The sequence below is a fragment of the Rhinatrema bivittatum genome, chromosome 1 (assembly GCF_901001135.1).
Source record: "Rhinatrema bivittatum chromosome 1, aRhiBiv1.1, whole genome shotgun sequence".
NCBI classification, from domain to species: Eukaryota; Metazoa; Chordata; class Amphibia; order Gymnophiona; family Rhinatrematidae; genus Rhinatrema; species Rhinatrema bivittatum.
This window is the reverse complement of record NC_042615.1, coordinates 54,932,126-54,949,804: the sequence shown is the minus strand read 5'-3', so window position 1 is coordinate 54,949,804 and position 17,679 is coordinate 54,932,126. Positions and strand designations below refer to the sequence as shown.

At 42.3% G+C, this 17,679-nt stretch overlaps 1 protein-coding gene across 1 annotated transcript in view; it reads left to right on the top strand.

Annotated features, from left to right (window-relative positions):
* Window positions 1-17,679, top strand: part of LRBA (LPS responsive beige-like anchor protein) — a 1,658,631-nt gene that overhangs the window by 1,318,840 nt on the left and 322,112 nt on the right.

Below are 17,679 nucleotides of genomic sequence, written 5' to 3'. Positions count from 1 at the left end.
AAACCAAGATAGTTGAATTGGTTCAGAGAGGATGGAGTCCTGAAAAAAAATAAGATATACATCAATGTATAATTGACAAGGAAACACAAGAATGCTAAGTCAACAGAGAACACTATACAATGTCAGCCTTTCATTTCTATGATTCCTTGTAAAATATATGCCATTGTAAAACTTAAATATTTGTACAGTTTCTCTTTTCCCTCAGTTTGTCCCGTAGTATAAAAGTAGGGACTTTTAAAAAGATACCTGAATATGTTATTCTAACTATTGCAGTTCAATGTGTTATACCACAAGGTCAGACTTGCACATCGTTTTCTTCCCTAGGAGAAATGCACTCATACTTTTTGGGCAAGGGAAACTATTTTCTGCTGATTTAAGTGAAAAAACAAATGTCATGGAAGAAATAGCAGAAATATGGACTCAGTTATCCCAGTGCATAATCCTTGTGTGGTGTTACACCCAAGGAATCAACGTACATTATTTTCAGAGTGGAGGTGGATGAAATGAAGCAGGATGTTTCCTGTAATTCATTCCTTTACTCCAAGGCACATCTAGCTTTTGAGCAGTGGAATGTAAATAGTTGTCAAATGAATACCTTACATAGAAATCACTTGGTCCACTTTTTTACCACCCGGATTCAATATCTTCTGGTCTTTCCCAGGAGACGTGCTGGAGTGTTCTTTGGATCTTTTTACCTTTTTAAGGGTAGGCTCTACCACTAGTGAATGATCTGGCAGCTAAACTGTATCGAATCCTGGGCATGCTTACATCTTGTAGTGATGGGCACATTAATTTTTTTCATTTTCATTTTGTTAATTCATTATTTGTGGATGTTTTGTTAGTTTTCCAATTATAGGATTTGTAGGATTTTTATTTTTCTATTTTTAAGGAATATTGCACACTATTTTCCAAAATCGAAAATTAACTATTTTTCGTTTTTTAAATGTTTTTGGTTCTTGGTCTCATTCCATCTCATTTTACACTTTCATTTCAAAGAAATGCACATCAATAATATCTTGTACTTCTCATCCAGCCTTTCTTGCTATAGGGGCAAAGAAGGTTGGATTTTGCCATATCTCATCTGCAGCTCCTGCAGCAACCTGTATACAGGTGCTGCTACTGTCACTTGGAGTATCTGTGAACTGTAACAATCCAAAGATGTCAGCGCTCAGTTCTTTATCCTCCCAGAAAGAAAAAATGACCTCTTTGACCATCTTCTTCATGAAGAAGAGGTATGAGAGATCCTTGAGAGGCGAAGTGATCCTTTGTTGCTTGTAAAAGAGGTCTGAAGGAAGTCCAACTGATTCCTCCCCTTTTTGCCATTCCAGGGTTTCTCCCCATGAATTATCTAAAATTTGAGAAGAGGAAATTGTAGATTATGGTGGATCTGAAGGGAATGGAAGTTGACTTCCTCTTGGATTGTGCTGATAAGATCTATAAACATAACCTTTCATTCTTGCAGAGTAGTTGGAGTTCATGTGGTGAAAGTACCTCATGGCCTGTTTGAAGGAGACTGATCCTGCAATTTTTCCAACAGTGATTTTGGTAGATGTTGTAATGGAGTTGATTTTGGTATGACTTTGAATAAGTTCTTCATAAATGACTCCAATCCTTTCTTCCAGTTTTCACTTTCTAAAAATAGAGTCTCTGCTACAGTTTGAGGGGTAAGGCCTGGGGGAGTCATCTGCTTCAGGAATCAGAATAACAGGGAGGTTGTTTTTCTCAGGGGACACTGACTGTATAGCATCCTTGAACTATTTTTTTTTCTCTGCACTGATTGCAGTATTTTTCACACAGCCTGAATCATCTTCTGTGCAGATGCGTTGTCTTGCACAGAAGACTTTCTTGTTTTATTATGCTTCTATGCAGATTGCAAGTCCTGTGCCAAGCGCATTTCTTTTGGTTCTGCCCTGCTTCAGCATCTACTCAGAGCTTCTCGGCACAGACTGCGATCTCTGTGCTGGGCTCTTTGACATTAGTGCATTCTGCACTATAGGCCAGACAAGTATCTATGCTATAGGTATCTGCTGCCACAAAGATGCAATCTGTGTTGAGAGACCTTGCACCAGGTCTATATTCCTCTGTTTTGAGGTACTGTCATCCCTTGATGGTTTTGAGGATGATCTGTCAATGAGTTCTTACTGTGCTTTGATGCCTTACCGCAGTCTGTCTTGGGAGGATGGGAGTAGAGGAATGCCAGCGTGAAGGCTGGAGCTCTTTCATTTTATAATCCCTTTGCTTCCATGCTTTTGATGACATCTTGCCACAATGTGGGCAGTTCCATACATCGTGGTCTGGTTCAAGGCATCAGTAGCAGTTCAGTGGGAGTCTGTGGTCACTATCTTATGCCTACATGGGCAGAATATGAAGCCCACTGGCAAGAAGATATTTTGAACCAAGTCAAACTCAATTTTTTTGGGGGGGAGGGGAGTGGGCAGTGCAACCAAGGGGACTAGCAAGAAAGAAAACATACCAAACTACTAAATGATCATTAAGTGTGGGTTCAAATATGAATAGCACAATATTGAAAAATGGGGAAACCCAACCTTACAATAATACTTAAATTTCCACACAATTGGCACATAAACCTAATTCAAAGTATTCCATCAAGAAACATCTTTGTTAAATAATTTTTAAGGGTGAAGGTGGTGGTTTCATATATTTAAAAGCACTAACCATCCAGGCAATGCTGCTCTTGATTTTAATCATCAACACACCAACCCCCTCCCATCAGTTTTTGTTTGCATTTTCATTGTGCCAAGTTTTTAGAAATGTAATAAATTATAGTGTCTTCTAAAACAACTCTTTTTTTTTTGTGCTTATGTTGAGCCAAACACGGCTTCTTTTATTTCAAACAAGTGTCACCGCCGATACTTAGCTTCAGGATCATGGCGTCTCTTTGTGTCAGTTCATTCATCTATTCACCCCGACTTGTACAAGTTTCAAATCCAGATCTTTTTCAAGGGTAGTCCTTATTAGTACAAAGAACTGTTTCTTATGCTGGAATCGATTTCACTCTGGAATATCATAAGTGCTCACTTTCCTCCTCTCCAGCATACTGATGGTGGTCTAACGCACAGTTACTATTAAGTTTTTTAATTCACCTGGGTTTCCAAAAGGAACAACCAGCGCATTCCTCATACTAGGGACAACCAATCAACTTGTTCATTTAACCCACCGGGCTGTTCAGTTCTTAGCTTATGTATCCAAAACTGCTCACGAATATTTAATTTCACTTTTGGATCTCCCGTTATCACATCTACCTTTTCTATCACCGTCCATAAGCATAACTACCTGTAGTACCTGAATGTAGTCTACTAAGAAGTGCCAGAAAGGCAGAATATAAATCAAATAAATACATAAAATAAAATTTGAGAGCAAAAATGCATCTGGATGCTAGTGCTGACAAAAGTAGACTGAGGGGACTTGTAAGGCAGCATCTGTATGGGAAGTTCTGCATATGCTTAGATGTTTCCACTAGTGTGGCTGATTTAATCCTGCTTGTTAATAGAAAGCTTCCACTTTACTAACTTCCCCAAATCATCTATCATATTCTCTCTGTATATGCTGAAGAGGTATAAACTAGAAGTGATGGTAAATTAACACAGAAGCCCTACACACCAATATCTATGATGTATTATTTAATAGGAGGCACTGAAAGATCTAACAAAGCTAGGGTGATAGAGGACAGTCAGATGTCTTCACATAGTCTGGATATTACAGCATATTGAATTACTAGCTGAAAGAGCTATAAAAAATGACAGACAAAAAGGGAAGTACAGCAGTCTTTCTCTCTCTCTCTCTCATTCACACACTGTCTGCCAAATAGTCTCTGTCGCCCACACACACATACTCCCACTCTGGCACACATGCTGATGCTGTGAGACACATTGAGATTCTGTCTTTGTGTCATATTTCCTTTCTGTGTAGCTCACTCTTAACAGGACTGGTACACTGGCAACACATGCATCAGTCAGCACTCAGTCACGTGTACCTCCTTTACGATCCTATTCTGGCAACTGTGAGTTTTAGCTCCTAATTTCCTATCATGGGCAATGTCATGCTAGTGTGCAATGGATAGATATGTATTGCACTGTGACAAGTATGTAAGGTGCACTGCACTCTGGGAGTGTGTCCTGTGGACAGTTAGCATATATTATTAATGTAAATATTTCCCACAAATTGCAGTGCTATACTCTGGTTTGGCCTCAAATTGCAAGGGCAGCCTAAGGACATGAAATCCATCAACAGCTTTCCCCTAAATCCTTTCAGAGATACCAACTCCAGAACTGGGCACCGTATTCTACATGAGGTCTCACCAATGGACCTGTACATCTTTTTTCTACAGTTCTGCCTATGTATCCTCGCATCTCTCTAGCTCGGATCCCATCACCTTATCACATTGTTTCTTTGCCTTGAGATTATCAGACATGATTATCCCAAAGACTTTCTCCAGGCTGTAGGGAAAGGGGCACAATATCTTCTCGACAGACCACAGGAGTGCATTTTTAAATCATGGTTGATGTGCAAATTAAACATTTTTTTACCTTTTACCAAAGTCATTGGGAAATTTTGGCAAGAAATTACATTTTCCAAATTTAAACCAATTTATTCATTGTATAGAAAAGGATCCAGCTCGTTCTGTCATACGGTTTGGCCCTGTTGAAGCTTGGTTATTCTTCCACTGTGATTGCCACCTTACTCCGCACTCACAAGTTCTCCACTTTCTTAGCTTATGTGCGGGTTTGGAGAGTTTTTGAGGCCTGGTGTAAAGAGCGTGGTATTCTTCCTTGTTCAGTTAAGATCCCATTCATTCTGGATTTTATGCAGGATGGGTTGAATAAAGGACTGGATCTTAATTCCTTGAAAGAGCAGGTTGCGGCTCTTGCCTGTTTCAGAGGCCAGTTGAATGGTGGTTCCTTGTCATCTCACCCTGATGTGGTCCATTTTTTAGGCCTGCCTTGAGGTTACCGTTTCCCTTGTGGAGTCTTAACTTGTATGTTTTACTATTATAAATCACCTAGACCTCTTTGTGTGACAGGTGATTAACAAATTTTAATGAATTGAAAATAAATGAAATGAAATGGTGCTGGATTTTTGGTGAGCTTTATGTTCCAACTGCTGTGTAGCCTTTCCTTGCGATTGTTGACTTTGAAGACTGTGTTCCTGATGGTTATATGTTCTGCTCGTCAAATTTCTGAGCTACAGATCTGGTCTTCCTTTGAGTGACTCCAGGGGCATTACAGCTGCATACTGTTCCATCCTTTTTGCCCAAGGTAGTTTTGAACTTTCATTTGAATCAGTCTTATCTCCTTGCCTTCCCTTGATAAGGTCAGGGATGTGGAGGAGTATGCCTCTTATGCTCCTTGGATGTCAAAAGACTTGTTGTGCAGTATCTGAGATTTTTGAACCTTTTCGAAAGATGGATCACCTGTTTGTTTTTTCACAGACTACCTTAGCTCACTGGATTAAGGAGGTAGTCACGGCTGTGTATATGGATGCTGAAAAGCCGTTGCCTATTCAGGTTAGGACTCATTCCATTAGGCTCAGGCAGTGTCATGAGTGGAGGTTAGTTTGTTGTCTCACGTCAATATCTGCCGAGCTACGACGTGGTCCTTGTTTCACGCTTTATCCAGGTTTACTCGTCTGGATGTGCAGACCCGGGAGAATGCAGCCTTTGCACGTGTGGTGTTGATTGGACTGTGGGCAGCCTCTCACCCTGTTGGAGAGTAGCTGTGGTACATCCCACTGGTCCTGAGTCCATCTGTCGACACACTAGATAATGGAGAAATTACTTACCTGATAATTTTATTTTCCTTAGTGTAGACCGATGGACTCAGCTTCCCACCCTTGGCTGCTACATGAATGTATTAATCATCCTCCTGTGGGTCTCTGGGTACCAAGGGATTACTGGTAAGTGTTCCTCCAGTCCCTAGATCGGGGTACCTAGATTCTTAATTGAGTTCCGTGTTTCTTGTTGGTCGAATACAGTTATAGTTGCCTGTTTTTGGTCAGGTTTTTAATTGTTTTTTGCTAGTCTGTCCACAGTTTCTTTTGAAGAGAATACTGGCAGGCTGGGGTTACTGCAGAAGTATATATACTGTGATGTCAGCTTGTTCCGTCTCTATCTGCTGGCAAGGGAGCATAAACCCACTGGTCCTGAATCCATATCTATACTAAGGAAAATGAAATTATTAAGTAAGTAATTTCTTCATTTCTTGTTTATGTGAATAATCATTAAATAAGCTTACAGAAATTCTATGCACTTCTATGAAATGTATTTGTACAATACTTGGTGTGGAATACCATCAAGCAATAGACCATCTCTGACCAATCTGATGCATTTGATATCACAGCTGTTTCCATAATTATCAATGATATAACAGCTTACAACTATAGCCTGTTCTAGTGTGCAATAGGGATGTGCATTCGTTTGCAACACATTGGCAATCCGCAACATATATGTCCCTATTCGTTGTATTCGTGGGTTCACAAAATGGATCGCGATCCCCCACAAATACAAACATATCATTAGTTTCATTCTTTTGGCTCGCAGTGATTTCTTAGCGGCCATTTGAAATAGAAGAAGGCCATGTGGGAGTATCCATAGCAAAAAACCAGCCCTTTCTTGTGAGGCATAAGAGACTTCACAGCCCTGTCATAGAGTGGGTCAGACAGGTTGGCAAGGAGATCAGAATGCAACATATCAGAGCTAAGCATTTTTCTAATGCGGCCAATCGTCGCTCTCACTCAGTGCTCTGAGATGCTATTCCTGATGACGCAGCGCTATTTATACGTTTAGCACGCAGCGTGCCACGCACTTTCTTGGCGAGGATGGTTTGAGGAGGTGGTCCGGGAGGTGTCTGAACTCAGCTAGTTTGAGTGTCTCAAATCTGTATTCAATTGCTAGCTATTTCGATAGAAAAAGATATTTGTTCGATGTGGCTGTATTGCCAGCTAGCCCTGTTTTTTTTTACCACACTTTTTTAATTGATCTGAGACGGTCTCTCTGTGCCACTGAGAGAAGCTGCTAGCAATAGTGGCATTTTGCTGCTTATTTTAAACCCTAGGGTAGGTTGCAAGCAGCATTTGGGTGTTGTGGGTGGGAGATATATTCAATTTCTAGCTAGTTTGATAGAATTTCCATTGAAAAATATATTGCATCTATTTTGCTGCTGGACCAAGCCAGGCTTTTTTGTTAACTGCAGTTTCTTTTTTTCTTTTTTTTTTTTTTGAACTCACTGTCTCTCTGTGCTCTTTTAATCCAAGAAGGCAGTGCACTGGGCATCAGTGACAGTGGGCACTGGATAGTTTAGCAGACTCACGTATATTGGGACAGCTGTGGTCTGTGAAGCCAAATCCCCAGTGGGCCTCTTTTGTACTGACAAGCTTGGTGTGTGCACACACATTACATTAGTGCACATGAAGACACTGTGCCTGTGGGCAGGCAGTTTAGCAGACTCATGTATATTGGGACAGCGGTGGTCTGTGAAGCCAAATCCCCAGTGGGCCTCTTTTGTACTGATAAGCTTGGTGTGTGCACACACATTACATTAGTGCACGTCAAGGCACTGTGCCTGTGGGCAGGCAGTTTAGCAGACTCACATATATTGGAACAGCGGTGGTCTGTGAAGCCAAATCCCCAGTGGGCCTCTTTTGGAAATAATTATTTTAATTGAAATCCCTAGTACGCAGTGACATTAAATCCATAATGTCAGGGAAAGCTAGACGTGGTTGAGTGATTGGGACTGGGAGAGGAGACACCTCAAAAGGGAGTGCCAGTCCCCCATTAAAGTTAAAAAGGGACCTGTTCCAATGTAAAATCTCTGGAGGGGCAGGTAGTTCCATCCGGAAAAAAATGAAATCTAAAGATGATGCATCGCCACCACCTGTTTCTGACCCTGTAATTTTAGAGGTGAGGGAAGGGGAGGCTGAGTCATGCAAGACAAAATGGTGACACCCAAAAGCAGCAGTGCGACAGCAGTCTCGACTTAGCGTTGACAATGTAGCGCAGGCACTGTTTGCTTCTGATTCCGATGAAGAATCATTTTGTGTGGGATTCTCATCATTAGAAATGGAAGAAGGAATAGCTGACGAAGGTTTAGGAGGATTCGTTAATCCTGTCTTAGCCTCCACATCAGTGCTGCAGGGGAGAGATGAAACTGATGATGATGAGGAAGAAGAGCAGTCAGTGCAGACACAGAGTGTGACTGATGCCCCTGGCATTGCTTCTCAGGGTGCACCCACTACTTCAGCTCCAGTGCCAGCATTCACCCCGAAGACTATAGAGAAGGGAACACGAAAGACATCTGCGATCTGGAGCCACTTTAAAATGACGGAGGACCCGTGTTTTGCTCGGTGTAATTACTGTGGCAGGGCTATTAGCAGAGGCAAGCAAATGGGACATCTATCTAATTTTGGCATGACGCATCATATGAAGAGGCAACACTCAACAACAGTACTGCCATCTGGGGATGGTGGCAATACCAGTCAGGGGACCTCTTTTTCCAGGCACCGTAAAGTGGTTGAAAAGGAGCAGAGTCACCCCATGCCCTCAGCCCCTTCTAGCAGTCAGGTGGGATGGAGTGCGGTAACGCTATCCTGGGGTAGGAGATAGGCAGCCTCAAAAGTTGTAACCAGGAGCATTGGGGAAATGATTGCCCTTGATGACCAGCCCTTGCAGATAGTGGAGAATGTGGGTTTCAAGCATTTGCTGAAGGTTGTAGTTCCAAATTACAAAGTCCCCTCCAGAGCCACATTTAGCAGAAAGGTCATCCCCAGCCTGTACAAGCAGTGTCGCAGTCGCATCCAAGCGCTGCTAGCTAAGGCAGAGGGGAGTGTGCATTTCACCTGTGATATCTGGTCCGCCATGAATGCTGCACACTTTTACCTCTCCCTGACAGGACACTGGTGGGACCTGGCTGAGGCAGGGGCAGGCAGCAGCTCTATTAGTGAACAAGTATCAGGGTTGAGGTGGGCTTTACTGCACACCCACCTGACGGACGAGGCCCATACCTCAGCCAATATTCTAGCATGCATCAGACAGATGCTAGAGGGCTGGCAACTACACCAGCGAGACAGGAATCCTCAGGCAGGGTTCTTTGTCATAGACAATGCTGCAAACATGGTTAAGGCAATAACTGACGGGCATTTTCAGAACATCCGATGTTTTGCACACACTCTGCACCTGGTAGTGAAGTCAGCTCTGGGGTTAGAGTCCAATCACCAAGAGAATGAATACCTGCATAGGTTAATACACATGTGCAGGAAGATAGCAGCACACTTCCACAGAAGTGTGAAGGTGGGGCACGTTCTCCGACAAAAGCAGACTGATTTGGACATGCCTCACAAGCGTCTCATTCAAGACATTGCCACCCAGTGGAATTCCACCTATATGATGCTGCAGAGGTTAGTGGAGCTGCAGACACCCCTTCATGATCTTTCTGGTTCAATGGACATAGGTGTGCAGAATCCCCTAGGCCATCATGATTGGTTAGTCATGAGTCAGCTGGTAAAAACCCTGCAGCCCTTCAAGGATGTCACAGAGGAGCTGAATTCCAAAAGTGCCACCTTGGCTGACATCATCCCTATAGTTAATTTCCTGGATGAAAATTTGGAGGGCTTTAAACAGGAAGGGGGAATGACAGCTGAGGTGCTGCATTGTCTGGATGTTTTACAGCAACAGGTGCAAGAGAGATTAAAGCCTTTAACAGAAGACCACACATACATGCTCGCCACAGTCTGTGATCCCCGTGTGAAAGGGAAACTCACCCTACAGTCCAATTGTCTCTTATTTGTGAAGGACCTGCTGTTACTAAAAGTCTGTGAACTGGAGCGCCATAGGCAGAGACAGATCAGGCATGAAGCAGAGGAAGAAACAGCGGGCACTCCAGAGAGTTGTGCTAGCCCAAGCAGGAGCAGCACTCTGTCAGTGACAGCTAGTACCTCCTCCTCTTCAGTATGCCAAAGGCATGTTGCCCATAAAGAATCATCTGTTCTGCTGTGGGCTAGAGAGAAAGCAGCTGGCATGAGTGACTCTCAGCCCACCCAAGCAAAGGAAACACCAGCACAACTGTCAGTGACACGGTATCTCTCAGAGCCCACAGAGGACATGCAGACAGATCTGCTGGCATATTGAGCACACAAGTCCACTGTCTGGCCACACCTAGCCAAAGTGGCTCAGCGATATCTGTCATGTCCACCAACCAGTGTGCCCAGTGAGCGTGTATTTTCAATGACAGGGGATATCATGAGCCCTTACCGCTCAAAGCTGGCACCAGAATTGATGGAAATGCTAGTGTTTTTGAAAATAAACCTGCCTTTGCTTGGGTTTCCAAATTTTCCCTGTGAATGGCAAGATGAATTAAACGCTGTGGCTGTCCGTCCACTGTCCAGGGCTTACATCCCTACAAGGGCCTGACCTGAAACGCTGTGCCTGTCCAACCACTGTACAGGGCGTACGTCCCTACAAGGGCCTGACCTGAAACACTGTGCCTGTCCGTCCACTGTCCAGGCCGTATGTCCCTACAAGGGCCTGACCTCAAACGTTGTGCCTGTCTGAGTTTAGTTCTGGTATTTCTAATTTCAGTTTCATGTATTTGTGCTTCTTTCCAGAATATTCTTCTTTCCAGAATATTCTTTTCCTGTTTTGCAACATTTGGAATGTAAGAACATAAAAAGCTGACTTCAGATGTTTGGAGCTTGCATAATTCATATGCTCAATAGTTTTCCTGACCTTCATAATATGGGTCATGTTCCCAAAATTTTTCTTAGGTGCCAACAGTAATGTTTCTAGTACTATAGAAAACTGGTGGTAGTTGCACTCTAGTTCAGCCTCTGTCTACCCATAGTTTACAGAGGCACTGTGTAAACCACAAAGTCAACATAGGTTGATATTGTAGATTTGGACTTGAGTAGCGGTTTTCTTATTTCTGAGAGCTCTTCATGTTCCTTTGTCATCAGCTGAAGTGCATAAGTACAGTTAATAGCTTCTGGGTATTCAGATCAGTTCTTGCTTCACAAATGGCAGTTTCTATTGCTCTAAAAGCATCCTCTATTGAATTATCTTTCAGAAATGAAAAATATGCCATTTTCTTCTGGCAGTGAACCAGTTCAAGAAGAAGTGACAGATCAAACCACAACATACCTGCACAAAAGAAATCCTCGAATGCTGTGCCTGTCCGTCCAGGCCTTATGTCCCTACGTGGGCTTGACCTCTATCCTCGAATGCTGTGCTTGTCTGTCCAGGCCTTATGTCCCTACGTGGGCTTGACCTCTATTCTCGAATGCTGTGCCTGTCCATCCAGGCTTTGTCCCTAAAAGGGCTTGACCTCTATCCTCGATTGCTGTGCCTGTCTGTCCAGGCCTTATGTCCCTACGAGGGCTTGACCTCTATCCTCGAATGCTGTGCCTGTCCGTCCAGGCTTTATGTCCCTAAAAGGGCTTGACCTCTATCCTCGATTGCTGTGCCTGTCCATCCAGCCCTTATGTCCCTACATGGGCTTGACTTCTATCCTTGAATGCTGTGCCTGTCAGTCTAGGCTTTGTCCCTAAAAGGGCTTGACGTCTGTCCTCGAATGTTGTGCCTGTCCATCCAGGCTTTATGTCCCTAGGTGGGCTTGACCTCTATCCTCGAATGTTGTGCCTGTCTGTCCAGGCTTTATGTCCCGAAAAGGGCTTGACCTCTATCCTCGATTGCTGTGCCTGTCCAACCAGGATTTATGTCCTTAAAAGGGCTTGACCTCTATCCTCGAATGCTGTGCCCCTTCTTCCAGGCCTTATGTCCCTAGGTGGGCTTGACCTCTATCCTCGAATGCTGTGCCTGTCCGTCTAGGCCTTCATCCCTAAAAGGGCTTGACCTCTAATGCTGTGCCTGACCATCCTGGAGTCCTTTCCTGCTTAAAGGAAAGGGAACTCTCCCCAGGGTAGCCGGCCAGCCTATCTCTTAGTACCTGTTGTCTGTTGACCCGTGTTAAACCGCTGTTCACAGTGAGTCGTCCTCCTCCATGTCGCCATGCTTTGAAGACTTGTGCTCCACTCTAGGGGCCAACCAATTGCGGGGAGCTCTTTCCTGCTCAAAGAAAAGGGAACTCTCCCTGGGGGTAGCCAGCCTGAATCTACCCTCTGACCCATGTTGAAAGGCTATTCACATGCACCCTCCTCCACCTCGGCCTTCAAAATTCTTGTTTGTATATCTGCTACATCCACCAGATTTTAAAAGACCAGCGAGAGCTCACTAGACGCCAGTATCATTGGAAACACCCCACTCTAGGGGGGCAAACCCATTCTAGGGAGCCCTTTCCTGTGCAAAGGAAAGGGAACTCTCCCAGGGGCCAGCCTATCTTGCCCCTATCAAAACCGCAGGGACCTGACTACCTCGGCTCTGCCAGCCTGTCTTGCCCCTATCAACTTTCTGCCTTGCTGCCATACACCAGATGACTCACTCAACTCCTTGTGGTGTTCTTGCCACTATCATGGTTCCTCAGTGTGTTAGTGCTAGTCTTTCTGCTTGCTATGTTCCCCCTTGATCGTGCTGTAGGATGTTGATGCCACTTGTCTTGCCACTTTGCCTGTCGTGCTGTCTTCGAGAGTTCATGCATCTGTTATCGGTGCTCTCTTTTGAAGCTGTGGTGTATTTTTGACACTGTCGCTGCTGCTTTGCGCCTCTGTTAAAGCACTCTTGCCAATCCTGGTACCCCTTTGCCCCTTTAAAATGCCTTAGGCTATTCATGCCACTTTGGTACCACTTTGCCACAGTCTAAGTACCTTGGAACTCTTTTCTCGTTCTGATGACTGCTCCCCAGAAGTTTCATCAGAATTGATAAGAAAACTCCAATTCTGCAGCCAAAAATAGGCTGCAAATACTTCCTCCATTGACTTTAATGGGAAATTGGAAAACAAATAAACATATCAACGAATTGGTTTTCCCCCCTATGAAACGAATGCAACAAATTTGGGTCCCAGCGAAACAAATACTGAATCGCAACAAATATTTTCCTTCTGCACATCCCTAGTGTGCAAGTTGACCATATCTGTGTTTGAATATGTATGAGTATGAGAGAAATGGATTATGTGGGGAAAAGCTTATGAATCCATTGTTTTTACAGTCCAGAGTAAACTATGATATCTGACTTTGAAACTTGCAGTTAAGTGTTTAGCCACGATTCATTGATTTTTATGGTCAAGAAAATATTTTCTTTAGCACAACATGGTTAACTGTTGCCCTGTAGGATTTTGCTTTCCACTGGAGCACCACAAACAAATTATTGAGCTCTTATCTACTTTCAATCATTTTCTGTCTGTAAAAAAGTTAAGCAGATGTAATCAGTAAAACAGATTGATAAAATATTAGTTTATGGCTGTCCCAGTGGCAGTGTTGGGCACTGCTAAGCAGAAGGTATCCAGCTCGATTCCCATATCATGTCTTCTGTTCCCAGGGTTTACTGGAAGTGTTGGAGAAGGAGTTGTAGTCACTGCTCAAGGGTAATACCTAATGGCTGGATTGAGGGCCAATAATTGCAGGGTTCCAGAAGGAGCGTTAGTATATTGCTCCCAGCCTCTTGCTCCAATGACTGGACTAAATGTTTATTTTTTTTAAACATCTTATATTCCGTGAAATAAGCATCTTCACTGCAGATAAATGTACACATACAATATAAAAACATTTAAAACGTATATATAACAATAAAATTGCACATAAGATGTCACAAAATTATGCAACATAAACATATAGAATATGCACAGGCTAAAATATCTACTCTTTGCCACCTTACTAGTTCACCTCTCACCAGAAAAAGATGGGTTTTAATTTGGTTATGAAACCTTAAATAATCCTGCTGTAGGCTCAGGGCTTGTAAAATGTTTTCTGTCTGTTCCAAACATGCTTGACTTCTCTTCCAGTTCTAGTGTTCTAGTCATCTACCATCCTCTCAGTAAGAAGTATTTTCTCATACTTCCTCTGAACCTTCTTGCCTCCAACTTCAGATCATGACCCCTTTTCCTTGAATTTCCTTTTTCTATGGAAAATTTCACCTTCCTTTACTGAAGCCTGTCAAGCCTTTCCCCTCTTTCCTCCAGCGAATACATTTTAAAAGTCTTGAGCCTCTTTTTGTAGTTTTTGTTGGTGAATGCTTTGTATCATTTTAGTAGCCCTTTCCTGAACTGCTTCCACCTTCTCAAATTCCTTAGGAAGGTACAGCCCCCAGAACTGAACACGGTATTCAACATGAGGCCTCACAAGTGACCTATGCAAAGGCAACATTTCCTCTTTTTTTTTTTTTTCTTGCTGATAATACCTCTACTACTTATACATAATCAGGCATACTGCTAGCTTTCCCCATTGCTTTAGTGCTTGAGGTCGTCTGAAATCATTATTCCTAGATCCAGTTTCCAGTTATTGTCTTCCTAATTGATATGAAACTTAGATTTTTGTGGCCCAAATGCATGATTTTATACTTTTTGACATTGAAGCTCATTTTATTTATTTGGATCTCTTGTCTTTCCATTAACAGCTCAAGACAAACTTAAATCAAGTATGGTAGATATTTCCATGCACCAGAGGGCTTAGTCTGTCTGTCTGTACCTGAGGCAATAGAGGGTAAAGTAAATTGCCCAAGGTCACAGGGAGCATCAGTGGAAGAAGCGAGATTTGAACCTTGACCTCCCTGGTTGTCTAATCACTCGGTTACTGCTCTACTCCCATATCTTTGACCATTCATACAGTTTTTTTCAACTCCCTTTTCATTTTTTTCATCCTTTCCAGCATATCTGCTTTTTTACAGATTTTTGTGACACTGACCTTGTGGTCACTTACTAAAAATTAGTTACATTTCCAACTTTAAATCAGAGATGGTATTGTCCAGTGCTATGCACTGCTATTATAGAGTGCATTATTGATGTTTGCCATACCAGTAGTATTATGGAATATGGAGCTTGCTTCTAGCTTTGGGAGGGGTAACGAACTCCCTGTGAGACTTCACTTCTAGGCAAGAGATGAGTAAGAAGTGTTTCCCAGGAGTTATCTGGTGAACTTGAGGCATTTAAGAGCTAAATCAGCTTATCTTGACGGGTTCAGGTTCAGTATTTTCAAACTCCCTCTATTCTTCATGTACAATGTTTCTATTGGAATCTGCAGAGAGGGAGAAAAAGGTATTCTGCCTTTTGAAAGTATCCGTTTGCATGAGAAAAGTAATCAAATTAAGTTACTGTTATAGACTCTTATCAGAATTCTGGCAGACTTAACTTTCAGTTGGTGCATTTTCTGAGATTAACTATTGTAAATTCATATCTGCTGATCTGGCTGAGACTTGTTTGGAAGATTGTTTATCTATGCCCAACCATGGATGCCACTACTAAAGGTTGGAGCGTTTAATTGGCAAATTATTGTTCTTTAACTTATTTTAGAGTAAAAAAAAACCAACAAGTAGTCCTTTGGAATATAGTTCAAGTTACTGTATTAGTTTGCCTATGTAGACCCCATCTCTGGACCCCTAGTAGCTGCCAGATTACATTTATAATATCTGCAGGAAGCATGTTTTTCTTTAATTTCTTCAGCAATGTCACTAATAAAGATATTGAAAAGAACTAATCCTAGTACTTTACCATTTTTATAGTGCTGCTGGACATACACAGTACAGTACATTTGTAAATATCAGGTACAATAAGATCCTTCCCAAAAGAGCTTATAATTTGAAAGTAACTTTCAAAAGGATTTACACGCTTAAAACTGGGTTTTATATATGTAAATGTACTTTACACATGTAAGTGGGTTTTTGAAAATTGCTGCAAAATATGCCATTGAATTGTCAATAGATTTTCGATGCATAAATAACTTTTGAAAATTACCTCAATGGTATGTTACATTTATTCATGCAACCTCTTTGAAAATTACCTCCTATATGTATAGTAGAAGATAAAATGATTTGCCCAAGATTGCAAGGCAGTGGCAGAAGCAGGTTTTGAACTCTAGCTTCCCTGATTCTCAGCCCATTACTCTCTTTCCTCCTGAGCGCTGGGATACCCCAGTGATCACTTTGTCTTTATTCACCATCTTCCTTTGTGTCCTGCTAATCAACAAAATTTTCCCTTAGTTTGCAGCTTTCTGGCCTATTCCAATACGTTCCAACTTGCTTAGCAGTCTTATGTGTGAAACAATGTCAAAAGCCTTACTGAGGTCCAAATAGGCAACGTTTACTATGTCTCCCTGATCCACAATTTTTGTCACCTCATTAAAGAACTCATCCAAGTTTGATAGGATAAGTACATAAGATTTGCCATACTGGATCATACCTAAGGTCCATCAAGCCCAGTATTCCAATCCAGGTCACAAGAACTTGGCAAGTTCCCAAAAGGTTGATAGATTTCATGCTGCTTATCATAGGGATTAGCAGTGGATTTCCTCAAGTCCACCTTAATAATGGTTTATGGACTTTTCTTCCTTTGTGATCCCATGTTGTGTAGTGTCCTACATAGTAACATAGTAGATAATGGCAGATAAAGACCAAATTGACCCTTCCAGTCTGCCCATTTCATGTTACTCCACTTCTGGGTAGATTAACATATAAATTCTCATGTGCAACTCAATACCAGCTCCCTCCATCTTGTTTCTTACCTGACTACATATCCTTTATCTTTTGCCCCTCATATTTGCCCAAGCATGCCTAGAAATGGTTAAAATTGGTAGCTTAGAAACTGTTAAAATTGATAGCCAACACTGCCTCTACTGGTATGCCATTTCAGGCCTTGTTATTTTCAGTTTTTATTAACATAGTAACATAATAATGATGAGAGAAAAAGACCAAATGGTCCATCCAGTCTGCCCAGGAAGTTTCTTATGGTAATAACTGCTGTTCCACTCCATGCAGGTTACCCAATGTTTCTGTTAAGGGTAATATTGCTGCTCCTTGCAGGTTACCCCCAAGCCTTATGTTAAGGGTAGTAACATTTACAAAATAAAACTAAACTTTAAAGCCCATAACAAAATTACTTCTAGCAACATTTTTACAGAGTGAGCAACCTTGATAATTCAGACAATGCTGCTTGAATGTGCTTTGCTTTTGGACTTGACCATAGAAGCAGTCCTGCATTATTTTCCTAATGTCTGCATATCAGTGTCCCAGACTATAAAACTCAGGGCCTGGCGTTGGTTGTCATCTAAATCCAATTCCTCTTTTACTCCTGTCTTTGAAGCAGAGAGAAATGTTGCAATTACATCAAAATCATGAAAGCTAATTGGTTAAGGGTAGTAACTGCCGCCCCATGTACGTTACCCCATGAACCCTTTTCTTTGTTTCAATGCCTTTAGGGATCCACAGTGTTTCTCATGCCTTTTTGAATTTGTTTACTGTTTTTGTCTTCACCACCTGTTCCAGAAGGGCATTCCAGGCATCCACCACCCTCTCCATGAAGAAATGTATTTTCTGATCTTGGTTCTGAGTAGTGTTTCCCCCCCCGAGGTTCATTTCATTCGTCTCCACCCTGGAGTTCTAGTACTACTATCTGCTTTCCAATGGAAAAGGGTTGAGTTCGTGCATCATTAAACCTTTTAGGTATCTGAAGGTCTGTATCATATCTCCCCTGCACCTTCCCTCTTCCAGGGTATACATATTTAGATCCTTCAGTCTCTCCTCATAAGTCTTCCAATACAGACCCCACACCATTTTGGATGCCCTTCTCTGAACC